Here is a 12,785-nt window from a genome sequence, read left to right as displayed (position 1 = left end):
GCATTTCGCCCGGGATAAGGAAAACCAGGAAGCAAGAGCGCTGGGATTTTCCCAGATCTCAGGTTTCCCATAGTTGCAGAGTGCCATCGACTGCACTCACGTGGCACTCAGATCTCCATGGCAACAAGCGGTCAACTAAGTCAACCGCAGGGGCTTCCACTCAGCTGGATATTCAGCTGGCGTGCGACCACCACAACTGCATCCTGCAGGTCTGCGCTCGGTTCCCAGGGAGTGTCCATGACTTCTACATTCTCTGTCGGTCTCAGATCCCTGACATTTTCCAGGGTCCACAGAGGCTGCAGGGTTGGCTCCTCGGGAACAAGGGCTACCCACAGAGGCCGTGGCTGATGACACCCATGCGGTGGCCTCAGACTGCAGCAGAGCGACGCTATAACGAGGCTCATGCAGCAACTCGCAACTTGGTGGAGCCTTCGGGACTCTGAAGATGAGGTTCCGGTGCCTGGACCAGCCTGGTGGAGCCCTGCAATACAGTCCGCAGAGGGTGTCACACATCGTCATCGTCTGCTGCGTCCTTTACAACCTGGCGCTGCAATGGGGAGAGGAGCTGGCTGAGGAGGAGCTGGAGGTCTCCTCCAATGAGGAGGACGTCGACAGGGATGAGGGTGAGGGGGTCATCGAAGGCAAGAATAACGGGGATGAGGCTCTCACATTGGCTAAATGAGGCAGGTGCACTCAGGAGGCCCTCATAGCTGCTAGATTTCTGGAGGATGACAACATGCAGCGAGGTTACTCCATAGATCTTTACATAGCCTTTGAGAATGCCTGACTCCTGTCAGGCCAAGGGCAGTTTGTTTGCGCTCTGTGATCAGGGTCATCTCATGGAGACACAGCTGTGAAACTTTAAATGCATCTGATCCTTTGTCAGCCTTCAGCACCTGACCCCTTCAGGAGTAGTGTCCTGGTCACAGATGCTGAAGAGATGGGGCCCAGCCCCACCTCAAAGATGCTGAGAGCACGGAGAGAATGAGGGAACTCTGTGGTGCCTGCCCACTATATTCTCGCAGCAATGACCAGCACCATCGAGGTGCAGGCATCAGTAATGTGTCCAGGGAGTGAGAGGCTAGACTATCACTTTGGTCTGAAGGTTGCACAAAGCACAGGGAAGAGGCCCTGGACTGAGACACCTGCCTTTATCTTGTGCAGAAACCATGGTTTCATGTCTTAGTGACATGAAGACTGCTCACCAGAACAAGGAGCCATAGACAGGGAAACATTCTTGGGGGGGTGGGACAAGTAGAGCTGGATAGAGGGCCAGTGATAGGTGGATATAGCCCAAAGATGTCACAGACAAAAGGACAAAGAGGTGTTGAAGGTGGTGATATTATCTAAGGAATGTGCTAATTAAGGGTAGAAAGCAGGACAAGCAAGGTACAGATAGCCCTAGTGGGGGTGGGGTGGGGTGAAGGGATTGAAAAAGGCTAAAAGGTAGAGATAAAACAATGGATGGAAATACATTTAAAAATAATGGAAATAGGTGGGAAAAGAAAAATTTATATAAATTATTGGAAAAGGGGGGAATCGGAAAGGGGGTGGGGATGGAGAAGAGAGTTCATGATCTAAAATTGTTGAACTCAATATTCAGTCCGGAAGGCTGTAAAGTACCCAGTCGGAAGATGAGGTGCTGTTCCTCCAGTTTGCTTGAGCTTCACTGGAACAATGCAGCAGGCCTTTTTTCCAATAATTTATATAGATTTTTCTTTTCCCACCTATTTCCATTATTTTTAAATGTATTTCCATCCATTGTTTTATCTCTACCTTTTAGCCTTTTTCGATTCCTTCACCCTGCTGCACCCCCACTAGGGCTATCTGTACCTTGCTTGTCCTGCTTTCTACCCTTAATTAGCACATTTCTTAGATAATATCACCACCTTCAACACCTCTTTGGCCTTTTGTCTATGACATCATTTGGTTATCTCCACCTATCACTGGCCCTCTATCCAGCTCTACTTGTCCCACCCCCCCTTAAACCAGCTTATATTTCACCTCTTTTCTATTTTTACTTAGTTCTGTTGAAGAGTCACACAGACTCGAAACGTTAACTGTGTTCCTCTCCGCAGATGCTGTCAGACCTGCTGAGTTTTTCCAGGTATTTTTATTTTTGTTTTGGATTTTCAGCATCTGCAGTTTTTTGATTTTATCTAAACATTCTTGGGAGTTTATTGATAATAGTGAACAGTATGTACTAATGATTAACACCCGTGCCCAGGCTGTGCAGCTACATCTTGATATGTAATGGGAGTGGGGGCATGCAAGAGAAGGGCAAACTGCCTGTTTACTGTTGTTAGTGGCTATCGGTGTCATTGGGAATGGTCTGGAAATCTTTTAACTGAGCTTTATGTATAAGTAGCAGGTGATGGAATCAGTGCACGAGCCCGTAGGGAGTCTGGAAGAAGAGCCTTGGCAATGAGCATTGCAGTAAACTTGAAAAACCTCCCTTCTCATCTCATGGAGTTATGGAGTTTTCACATAATGATGTTGAAAGCCAGTGGGCCGAAAGGCCCCTGGAACATGGAATAATGCCTTTCAGTTTTCCCAAGACAAACTTAGCACTATGGGATCCAATGCCACTTGGCGATGTAATAAACAACTTGCCTATTATAGAAACCCAAAGTTGCTTGTGGCAGAGGAGGACCTTGCGTCTCATCCATCGTCAATACCAAACAGAGTGAAAACAACAGCATTGTTTTCTACTTGGGTCATTTGTAGTGTATGGTGATGAGGAAGGTGTTATGGTAACTGTAGATCACCTTGATCCTGGGCGAGAGGCTGCAGGATGTTCAGACAACATCCCTACAGCTCTTCTTCCTGGAGATTTTCTCATTCCATGTATAATTGATACTCGTTGGACTAATTGGACTTGTTTCTGGAGACATCAGTGTCCATACATCAGAGGGTTGCAATGCTGCATTTAAGATGTTGCACCACTAATGCTGTAGCAGGGAAACAGTTGACTCTTCTAGACTCCTTGTGATGAGAGGGTGCATTAGCTGCATTGAGAACTTGGATAGTCTGACCCTTGAACTTCAATGGGCAGCCATTACAGTTGCAATCACTTTTGATGCGACTCCAATCAATGCAGTTCCCATAATTCCTACAGCTTTGGCAAGAAATTGAACCAGCCTATTAAATATTGCTCAGGTTCAAGGGACAGACAATCTGGGTACCTTACAATGGATCAGACGCACAAGCTTCTATTAATACTTGAATCTGATCCAAAAGTGCTCTCTTTGCCTTTAGTAGGAACTTGGTTGAGTGGTGCAACCTGTGTATATAGTCCACAAGTCTGGGCCTGCTGCTTGTGGTATATATTCAGATCTTCCATTCAAGAGAGTTTTCTCGAATAACCAGAAATGTTTTCTTCTAGTTCTGTATTCACTGACACATAGGCAGCCAGAGTTCTATGGATGCTAAGATAAAAGCAAAATACTGCGGATGCTGGAAATCTGAAACAAAAAGAGAAAATGCTGGAAAAACTCAGCAGGTCGGACAGCGTCTGTGGAGAGAGAGAAAAAAACAGGGTTAATGTTTCGAGTCCGTATGACTCTCCTTCAGAGCTGCTGTAATTGCTGCCAACATCATGGACCCTGCTGTGGGCCTACAATGAATGCTGATTGGCAAGGAAATATCCCAATGTATGGCTCCACTCACCTAATTGCCATGACTGTAGCGCTGCAACATGCCAACAAACACTCGCTTATTTACCAAATTCTTACTGTCGTACTTTGTGTGTGAGTAACAGTCCAAAAAAACCAGGGTTTACCTGGACAAGTAGGAAGCACTTCACCTCCAAACTGCAGCTTGATAAAATCGCCTGCAGGCTCCCATATACCACCACCACATCAGGGTAAAATGGGCACAGCTCCTTCTGCGTGGTTACACTTTCCCATGGGAAGACTGGAGCATGACCGAGGAGGAAATGGAGCAATGGGATTGCCTGTTGATGCTTACAAGATACTAGTGGAACAGGATAGACTACTAAAGCTCCTTCAGGCTCAGATTCAATGACCTTTGGGCACACAGCAATGTGGCCTTACCACTTCTGTGACACATTGCTCTCCAAAAAATATTGGCCTTTCTAACTCCTCACTGCAGCCAGAGAGACAAGTGGGATTTACTGCTATGGAAACCCAGACATCTCCTGGAATTCACATGAAAAAAAGGGTTAACATTGCTGTAAGCACAGGTGCCAGTTTGTTCTGGTGCCCACCTGAGGAACAAGAGGCACATCAGTCTGTACCCAACCTAAAGCTGAATGACTCTGAATTGTCTAATGAAGAAATGGCTCTCTCTGATAAAACTGAGAGCACCAGTCACACCTGTATTGCCTCGTCGCTCAATAAAGTGGGACATACACAGCTTTGTGGAGAACAGCCAGGGTACAACAGATATTTCTGATCAAGCTACTGTTGTACAAAACTGTTCACCTGAGCGTACGAAGAAACTACATCTTCTTAACTTTCCTAACCCTGCCGCTACATCTTGGTTCTCCCCTGACATCCACAGTGGAGGTGGAGGCAGCCTGCTGACTGTGACGCCCTGTCTGTGATGATCTGGAGGGTCCCGGCCTGCTTTCGGGGTCCTGCTGTGTGGCAGTGACACCCTCCTCGGCCTGTGGAGCTGGAGCTGCTGGGGTCACAGGGAGAGGGGAGTCAGATGGGCTGGTCACTCCTGGAGTCACCTGGATGGATGACCCCAGGGTGTGCACCTGCTGAACCTCCTCCCTATGGGTGCCCAAGGGCCCCAGGCTGACTCCATAAGGAGCAGGGGTAGCTGGAGTGAGATTGAGCTGCCCAGCACCCCTCTCGTGTACATACAGTTGGAGGCCAACTATAGCATCAGTGATAGAGTTAAGCCCGCGCAGCAGAGCAGGAGTGATGTCCTGGACCAAGGTCTTCATGGCGGCCGCCATCTTGCCAGTGTTGACCTCGGTGCATTGGCAATGCCGGCGCTATCACCTCAGCCTGAAGGCGGACGGACTCCTCCATTGTGCCATGCAATCTGAGGAATGCAGCGGACATCCTTTCCTGATGTTCCCGAACTTGTCTTTGCAGTTCCAGCAACTGAGGTACAACTGGGACCAGAGGCTCATCATCTGACTCGGACTCAGCAACGTTCTGGCCTCCAGCAGTCCTCCGAGTGCCAGGGATCTGGGAAGTCCCTGCCTCCACCTGCTGTGGATCAGACAGTGTGATGTGCTCTCCAGATTGTGATCCCGAGGCTACTCTAAAGCTAGGTCCCACCGAGGTGTGTGTCTCTGCGCTGGTGGAGGGTGTGGGTGAGCGCTGTGATGGGACTTCAATGAAGGTTCAGATTCCTCTTCAGAGATTTCTTCAGGGCTTGATTGGAGGCCCTGGGTCATGGACTCTGTTGGCTGTTTCCCAGATGTGCCTGTGGGAGCAAAGGGAGATAATTAGTGCATGACAGGGGACTGCGGAACAGGGGAACTGACTCACAGCATGGCTGTCTGGTGGATGTTGCACTGCTGGATCCTCACTTGGTAGAGCAGTGCCGACCTCACCGTCAGCACAGGACCGGTCCCGGTCATCGCTGGCCAGCTGGATGGCTCTGTTTTCAAAGTCCTTGAGGATTTTGATGTCAGGCATTCCTCCACATGGGACCACTCACCACCCACACAGGCCAGATGATAAGTGTGCCTGGCCTGTGTGGGTGGTGAGTGGTCCCACGGACGATAGGAGGTCAATGAAAGTGCATATGAGAGAGTGAATGGTGATGTCCCTTGAACTGGCAGTGAGTGAGGGCCCTGTGGATGTGTGATGGGTTTGTGAGTGTGTGAGTTGAGAGTGATGAAAAGAGTGACTTACCCTGGTGGAACGGAGGTGACCATTCATCCTATTGCAGTACTGGGTGGCTAAACTCTTCTGAAGGGTGTTGGCGCTGATCACCACTGCCACCACCTTCTATGTTGGGTTGGTGATGTTGCTGCCCCTCCTGCAGCCAGAGCGGGGGTAGAGGACATCATGGTGGGCCTCCATGGCATCCAAAAGGTGCTCGAGGGACACATCATTAAACAGGGAGGCTGCAGTTGTCTTGCCTTTCAGGGCCATGTCTTCTTTGCCCCAGTCCCTGGGCTGGAAGCTCTGAGAGGTGTGCACGTGGCTGCACTTTAAATATGGTGCCCGGTGTGAGGATGCGGTGCGGAGACAGCATGCTGGGTGAACGAGAGGCCAGCCGCCATTGAAACAGCGTGTTTCCCGGGAATGCCTGATTAATGAGGTGGGATTGGGACAATACGGTGTGAGAAGCCGCCATTGCGGCCGGTAGGTAAAGATGTCCTTTTTCCTGCCCGCTACCGCACTTAGTGCAAATCTGGGACGATTCCGCCCAGAGTTAGTGTTTCAGGTTGGTGACCTGTCGTCAGAATCTGTTGCTACCAGCTCTGGTGATTTTCTGCTACTGCTTTTGCTCCAGATTATGAGTGTTAATTTATATGAAAATTTATTTTAATTTATATGAAAATTGAACAGGAACAACTGGATGGAGTAGCAGCTGTTCTATAACGCAAAAAGTAAATGAAAGCCTTTTGTTTATTGAATTAAAACACTTTGGAAATCCCCCTCTCACTTTTGAAGTGTCATTTGCATTCAGATCATTGCCTCGTTTTATTTTCTGATGCTTCCACTGGTGTCTTTCATTTCTAGACTTGCAGCTAATGCTAATACCTTTGGAAAAAATCAAGGTGGAAAATGTATTTGAGAACCACATCAATAACTTAAATGCTTAATAGATTTGTTGAATTCTGCAGCCTGACTTTGGTGTTATCTCCTCAAGATACAATGGCTGTTGTTTTCGAAAATAACTGAAGGTCTGACTAGGCTCGAGACTGCCGTGCTCATTAGTTCAAAGGCTGAGTGTGTCTTGTGTGACTTCATTAAAAAATCAGCTTCCTCAGTGGGTGCTGTTTCATTTCACTTTTTTAAACCATTATTTGCAGCTCTGCTGAAGCAGAACTGGAAATCTGTGCATTTAAAAAAAACACAGAAATCATCCAGTTTACTAGAGAATCTAAGAGGCTCGCTATTAATTAGTGAACTTATCAACTGCATTTTATGTTGGTTAAAACAAGAAATGGTTGTTTGTTCTGTATATTTAAACTATAGTTTCTCATTAATTACAGGAAGTAATTGAACAGATTTGTTGAGTTCTGTGGAAGTTTTTCAGTGGGGGTCAGTCTATGGGGGAGGCAGGAGGGGTCACAGAATCACAGAATTTTAACAGCACAGAAGGAGGCCATTCAGCCCATCGTGTCTGCACTGGCTCTCCAAATGAGCATTGTGACCTAGTGCCATTGCCCTGTCTTTTCACCGAATCCCTGCACATTGTTTCTATTCAAATAATCATCTAATACCCTCTTGAATACCTCGATTGAACCTGCCTCCACCACACTCCCAGGCCGTGTATTCCAGACTCGAACCACTCACTGTGTGAAAAAGTTTTTTCTCACATCACATTTGCTTCTTTTACAAATCACTTAAAATCTGTGCCCTCTTGTTCTTGATCCTTTTACGAGTGGGAACAGCTTCTCCCTATCTAAAACAAAAACAAAATTACCTGGAAAAACTCAGCAGGTCTGGCAGCATTGGAGGAGAAGAAATCAGTCAACGTTTCGAGTCTTCATGACGTATCTACTCTGTTCAGACCCCTCATGATTTTTAACATCTCCATCAAATCTCCTCTTAGCCTTCTCCTTTCCAAGGAGAACAGTCCCAACCTCTACAATTTATCCTCATGGCTGAAGCTTCTCATTCCTGGAACCATTTTTGTAAATCTCTTCTGCTCTCTCTCCAATGTGTTCACATCCTTCCTATAATATGGTGCCCAGACTGTACACAATGTTCCAGCTGAGGTCTAACAAGTTTCTTATATAAATTCAGCATAACCTCCCTGCTCTTGTACTCTATGCCCCTATTAATAAAGCCCAGGATACTATATGCTTTATTAACTGCTCTCTCCACCTATCCTGCCACCTTCAATGATCAATGCACATACACACCCAGGTCTTTCTGCTCCTGCACCACCTTCAAAATTTCAACCCTTATTTTATATTGTCTGTCCATGTTCTTCCTACCAAAATGCATCACCTCACACTTCTCCACATTGAACTTCACCTGCCACCTATCTGCCCATTCTAGCAACTTTCTATGTCCTCTTGGTGTTCCACACTGTCCTCGCTGTTCACATCACTCCCAAGCTTCATATCATCCTCAGACTTTGAGATTGTTCCCTGCACACCAAGATCTAGATCATTAATATATATCAGGAAAAGCAAGGGTCCTAAAACTGACCCCTGGGGAACTCCACTACAAACCTTCCTCCAGCCCAAACAATTACATTGACCATTACTGTCTGCTTCCTATTTTTCAGCCAATTTTGTATCCATGTTGTTACTGTCCCTTTTGTTCCATGAACAATAAATTTTCTCACAAGTCTGTTGTGTGACATTGTGTCAAATGCCTTTTCAAAGTCCATGTACATCACATCAACAGCATTACCCTCATCGACCTTTTCTGTTACCTCTTCAAAAAACTCCAACAAGTTAGTTAAACACGATTTCCTCTTTAGAAATCTATGTTGGCTCTTCCTGATCAACCCATATTTTTTCATGTGGCTACTAATCCTGAATAATTGTTTCTAGAATCTTGCCCACCATTGAAGTTAAACTGACTGGTCTGTAATTACTGGGCTTATCCTTACAACCTTGTTTGAAGAAGGGAGTAATGTTTGCAATTTCCCAGTCCTCTGGCACCTCCCGAGTCTAGGGAAGACTGAAAGATTATGGCCAGTGCCCCGGCAATTTCTACTCTCACTTCCTTCAATATCCTTGGATGCATCTCATCCAGTCCCAGTGCGTTGTTAACTTTAAGTACCAACTGTCTATTCAACACTTCCTCCTCATCGATTTTGAACCCTTTTAGTGACAGAGTTTCCTCGTCTGTCACTATGGCCTGGGTAGCATCTACCTCCATTGTAAAGACGGATGCAAAGTATTCATTTAATGCCTCAGCCATGGCCCCTTCGTCCATGTGTAAATTCCCTTTTAGGCCCCTAATCAGCCCTACTCCTCCTTTTACTACCCTTTTACTATCTATATGCCTATAGAAGACTTTGGGATTCCTCTTTATGTTGGCTGCCAGTCTTTTCTCATAATCCCTCTTTGCTTCTCTTATATGCTTTTTCACCTCTCCTCTGAACTTTCTGTATTCCTCTTGATTCTCAGTTGTATTTTCTACCTGACACCTGTCATAAGCACACTTTTTCTTCCTTATCTTAATTTCAATCTCCTTTTCTATCCAGGGAGCTGTGGATGTTTGTCCTGGTCTATCTGTAGGATGGGGGGGTCAGTGTGTGGTGGAGGACGGAAGGTGTTAGTTATGTTGTTTGGAGTCTCTGATGCCAGTCCCGCAGATCAGGCCCTGATTCTCAGAGCTGCATTGCCCATCCCTTTAGGGTCAGGTCCGGGTCTGGGGGACGGGGTCTCTCATCCCAGTTGGAAAGGCTGTTACCGTAAGACAAAAGCCAAATGCTGACGATGTTGGAAGTGCAGGTCTGGCAGTGTCTGTGGAGAGAGAGACAGTTAATGTTAATGACCTTTCCAGACCCTGGTTGTGCAGCAAGTGAATGACAAACCAGTTCTAGTTATACAGACTCGGTGTTAACCCTGTCTCTCTCTCTCCACAGAGCCTGTCACACCTGCCCAGTATTTCCAGCATTCTCGGTTTTTATTGTTATTTTCTGACTGGGGATTAATGTCAATTGTTAACATCCTGTAAATAATCAAACTCAGGATCAACCCAACCGTCTCCCAACTGAACATCCTCTTTAAACCAGCTCGGGACAGGGCGGGACTGGGACTGGGGCCTGGGGATTGGGACCTGGGGACCGGGGATTGGGGCCTGGGGACCGGGGATTGGGGCCTGGGGCCTGGGGATTGGGACCTGGGGATTGGGGCCTGGGGATTGGGGCCTGGGGACCGGGGATTGGGGCCTGGGGATTGGGGCCTGGGGACCGGGGATTGGGGCCTGGGGATTGGGGCCTGGGGATTGGGGCATTGGGGCCTGGGGATTGGGGCCTGGGGATTGGGGCCTGGGGATTGGGGCCTGGGGACCGGGGATTGGGGCCTGGGGACCGGGGGGCCTGGGGATTGGGGCCTGGGGATTGGGGCCTGGGGACCGGGGGGCCTGGGGATTGGGGCCTGGGGATTGGGGCCTGGGGACCGGGGATTGGGGCCTGGGGATTGGGGCCTGGGGATTGGGGCCTGGGGATTGGGGCCTGGGGACCGGGGATTGGGGCCTGGGGACCGGGGGGCCTGGGGATTGGGGCCTGGGGATTGGGGCCTGGGGCCTGGGGATTGGGGCCTGGGGATTGGGGCCTGGGGACCGGGGATTGGGGCCTGGGGACCGGGGGGCCTGGGGATTGGGCCTCGGCGGGAAGGAGGGTCCCTCTTACCCGCTGCTCCGCCCGGCGGCTCCGGGCTGGACACAGGAACAGGGCCCATACTGACCACAGGAAGGAAATGGTTAAAGAAGGAGGGAGGGAGGGGGAGGAGCCTGTCCCGGGGGGGAGGAGCCTGTTCTCGGGGTGGAGGAGCCTCTCAGCCGCGGGGGGAAGGGGGGGGGGTTGGGGGAGGAGCCTGTCCCGCGGGGGTGGAGCCTCACCCGCGGGGTGGGGGGGGGGGTTGGGGGAGGAGCCTGTCCCGCGGGGGTGGAGCCTCACCCGCGGGGTGGGGGGGGGGGGGTTGGGGGAGGAGCCTGTCCCGCGGGGGTGGAGCCTCACCCGCGGGGTGGGGGGGGGGGGGGGGGGGGGTTGGGGGTGAGGCCTGTCCGGATGGGGGGTGTTGGGGGAGGAGCCTGTCCCTGGGTGGGAGGAGCCTGTCCCGGGGGGAGGAGCCTGTCCGGGGGGGAGGAGCCTGTCCGGGTGGGGGGTGTTGGGGGAGGAGCCTGTCCCTGGGTGGGAGGAGCCTGTCCCGGGGGGAGGAGCCTGTCCGGGGGGGAGGAGCCTGTCCGGGTGGGGGGTGTTGGGGGAGGAGCCTGTCCCTGGGTGGGAGGAGCCTCTCCCCCGCGGGGGGGTTGGGGGAGGAGCCTGTCCCCGGGAGGAGGAGCCTGTCCCGGGGGGGAGGAGCCTCTCCCCCGCGGGGGGGTCAGTCCGGTGGAGGAGTTGCCGCTGGGAGTGGGTGTGAGGCCCGGCTGTCGGGTGGAAGCTCTCCCCGTGCCCCATGGGGCTGTTTCGGGATGTTCCCAGCCGCGGGCCCCTGTCATGTGGAAGCCGGAGCAGGAGAGTCCGGCCCCGGGCAGGCTCAGGCCGGCCGCTCACTCTCAATGTTTAACCCCCACATTCAACCTGATCGGAGCCGCCAGTCGGAGGGTAAGTGAGAGCTCAGCCCGCAGCCGCTTCAACCCTCAGCGTCCCGGCCTCGCACCCGGCCCGGGGCCCGCGGCCCAGAGCCCGACCCGGGGCCCAGAGCCCGACCCGGGGCCCAGAGCCCGACCCGGGGCCCAGAGCCCGACCCGACCCGGGGCCCAGAGCCCGACCCGGGGCCCAGAGCCCGGCCCGACCCGGGGCCCAGAGCCCGACCCGGGGCCCAGAGCCCGACCCGACCCGGGGCCCAGCCCGACCCGGGGCCCAGAGCCCGACCCGACCTGGGGCCCAGAGCCCGGCCCGACCCGGGGCCCAGCCCGACCCGGGGCCCAGAGCCCGACCCAGGGCCCAGAGCCCGACCCGGGGCCCAGCCCGACCCGGGGCCCAGAGCCCGACCCGACCTGGGGCCCAGAGCCCGACCAGACCCGGGGCCCAGCCCGACCCGGGGCCCAGAGCCCGGCCCGACCCGGGGCCCAGAGCCCGGCCCGACCCGGGGCCCAGAGCCCGGCCCGACCCGGGGCCCAGAGCCCGGCCCGACCCGGGGCCCAGAGCCCGGCCCGACCCGGGGCCCAGAGCCCGGCCCGACCCGGGGCCCAGAGCCCGGCCCGACCCGGGGCCCAGAGCCCGGCCCGACCCGGGGCCCAGAGCCCGGCCCGACCCGGGGCCCAGAGCCCGGCCCGACCCGGGGCCCAGAGCCCGGCCCGACCCGGGGCCCAGAGCCCGGCCCGACCCGGGGCCCAGAGCCCGGCCCGACCCGGGGCCCAGAGCCCGGCCCGACCCGGGGCCCAGAGCCCGGCCCGACCCGGGGCCCAGAGCCCGGCCCGACCCGGGGCCCAGAGCCCGGCCCGACCCGGGGCCCAGAGCCCGGCCCGACCCGGGGCCCAGAGCCCGGCCCGACCCGGGGCCCAGAGCCCGGCCCGACCCGGGGCCCAGAGCCCGGCCCGACCCGGGGCCCAGAGCCCGGCCCGACCCGGGGCCCAGAGCCCGGCCCGACCCGGGGCCCAGAGCCCGGCCCGACCCGGGGCCCAGAGCCCGGCCCGACCCGGGGCCCAGAGCCCGGCCCGACCCGGGGCCCAGAGCCCGGCCCGACCCGGGGCCCAGAGCCCGGCCCGACCCGGGGCCCAGAGCCCGGCCCGACCCGGGGCCCAGAGCCCGGCCCGACCCGGGGCCCAGAGCCCGGCCCGACCCGGGGCCCAGAGCCCGGCCCGACCCGGGGCCCAGAGCCCGGCCCGACCCGGGGCCCAGAGCCCGACCCCCGGCCCCCGGCTCGGCCGCGACAGGGACGCGCTGGCGCCACATTCTCTGCATTAAAAGCGGATTTTCAAAGCTGGGGAGAGATTCCCTGAGATTGGGGCTGATATATATTTGTGGGGGGTGCGATATATTTGTGG

The 12,785-nt window shown here is 53.8% G+C and overlaps 1 protein-coding gene and 2 pseudogenes across 1 annotated transcript in view; all 3 read left to right on the top strand.

Annotated features, from left to right (window-relative positions):
• Nucleotides 1-2,474: 2,474 nt before the first annotated feature.
• Nucleotides 2,475-3,432, top strand: LOC144688022 (SCL-interrupting locus protein-like; annotated as a pseudogene).
• A 126-nt stretch (nucleotides 3,433-3,558) lies between these two features.
• LOC144688021 (uncharacterized) lies at nucleotides 3,559-12,705 on the top strand (annotated as a pseudogene).
• ncor2 (nuclear receptor corepressor 2) overlaps nucleotides 11,127-12,785 on the top strand; it is a 278,572-nt gene continuing 276,913 nt past the window's right edge. The window contains exon 1 of the mRNA XM_078554604.1: nucleotides 11,127-11,400. The gene's annotated coding sequence lies outside the window, so the exon portion shown is untranslated. The remainder of the gene's footprint in view (nucleotides 11,401-12,785) is intronic.

This window comes from Cetorhinus maximus, chromosome 12, assembly GCF_964194155.1.
Source record: "Cetorhinus maximus chromosome 12, sCetMax3.hap1.1, whole genome shotgun sequence".
NCBI classification, from domain to species: Eukaryota; Metazoa; Chordata; class Chondrichthyes; order Lamniformes; family Cetorhinidae; genus Cetorhinus; species Cetorhinus maximus.
This window is presented reverse-complemented; position numbering and strand designations above follow the sequence as displayed.